This window comes from Plasmopara halstedii (genome assembly GCF_900000015.1).
Source record: "Plasmopara halstedii genome assembly, contig: Scaffold_110, whole genome shotgun sequence".
In the NCBI taxonomy this organism is placed as follows: domain Eukaryota; phylum Oomycota; class Peronosporomycetes; order Peronosporales; family Peronosporaceae; genus Plasmopara; species Plasmopara halstedii.
The window spans coordinates 1929064-1930601 of record NW_020187031.1 but is presented as its reverse complement, the minus strand read 5'-3'; positions in this window follow the sequence as shown (position 1 = coordinate 1930601).

Genomic DNA, 1538 nt, shown 5'->3' with positions numbered 1-1538 from the left:
CGGTGACCTAAGTTACGCTTCCTCAAAGCGCAAAGCTACGGCAGCCCCGCTGCACTTGATAGCACTTGTAGTCAATCTCCACCTGAGTCGTTTGGAATGATCTTCTGGGAGGATGAAACAATTTTTCTCCTTACTCCAGGGCATGCAGGACGGGCTTAAAAAGCTGATGTCCTTGCTGGGCCATGAGGGCGTGCAACACCTTGCTGCGCAAGGCCCCGAGGCAATACGTGCGCGTCTAGAGGCGTTTTACAAATTACGAAAACGCGCTGCTAGAGCACTTGCAGCAGAAGATGTCTGCTTCATTTGCGTCTATGACGCCACCGCCGGTAACGGATGGCTTCCCCGCCCTAAGCCGTTCGTGGTGAGCGCTAAGGTCTTTGAGGGAAAGGATCAAGCAAATCTCCTGCTCTGGGTGAGAGAGGTCGAGATAACCATCGCATCAGCCATGCTCCAGACCGAGCAACAGCGTGTGGCGTTATCCACCTCAAAGCTCGGTGGTCGAGCGCGAGAATAGGCACTGACGTGTGGCACTTCGATCGAAGCAGCGTATCCCTCCTGGGCGAAGCTAAAATTGCAGCTCTCACGAGTGTTCTCGCCGCCTAATCAGGCATATCGCGTGCGATCGCGTTTACTTGCCGCCCGACAGGGCAACGAGGAATTGGTGGACTCTGTCCAAGAGATGCGCACTCTCATTGCCGGAATGGCAGCAGATCCCCTTCCTTAGGCGGTCACACTGACCGTCTTTATGAAAGGCCTCCGCACTGGCGTGGCTAGAATGGAGGTCTTCCATATGCGTCTGTCTTCGTTTAAAGAAGCGGTGATTGTGGCATTGAATGCCGAATTCAATTTCAAGTCGGCACGACTTGGTTGGAATGCACTCCAACAGCTCGTCGAGCGGGTGTGTGCTCATGGATCTCAGCTATGCTTAAGACCAGGGAACAGAGCTCCGAGCTGCCGATCAGCACAAAAACACACGACGGTGTTTTGTCCGGGGAGACACCTGTCACCTTCGGAACGGTTGCTTCCTGCGCAAGGCGCGTCAAGGTTCTTCGAACCATCGCCCCAATGCGTACCAGTCTCGTTCGTCGCGGGGTAATGTCACCACCCAGTAGGCGCGGGGCGACTTACTGGGAAAGAACTGAGTATTTTTGAGCATCAGGGAGGTAGAGGTCAGCAGGGTCCAGCCCCGAAGCGCTTCATGCTCTTGAATACGGAATATGTATGCAAGCCGGGCTTGCTGGTGGTGGAGGCGACCGTAAAGGGCTCGAAAAGCCATGGAAGATCCTCATCGATTCCGGGCCGTCGGGCAATTATGCTTGACGCTCCACGATGAAAGAAAGTCAGCTGTATGCTGAGGCGCTAAAAGCGCGGTTGGGTGACATCGTCACTGTTTGCCTAGCGACGGGGACGCGTATCACGGTTCCGAAGGTCCCGGTGGACCTAGGAGTCAAGTTCCTTGACCTTGATAGCGTGGAACGCTGTCTGATTTTAGACTTGGTTGCAAAGGTATGACCTCATCCAAGGAATGGCATGGTTGG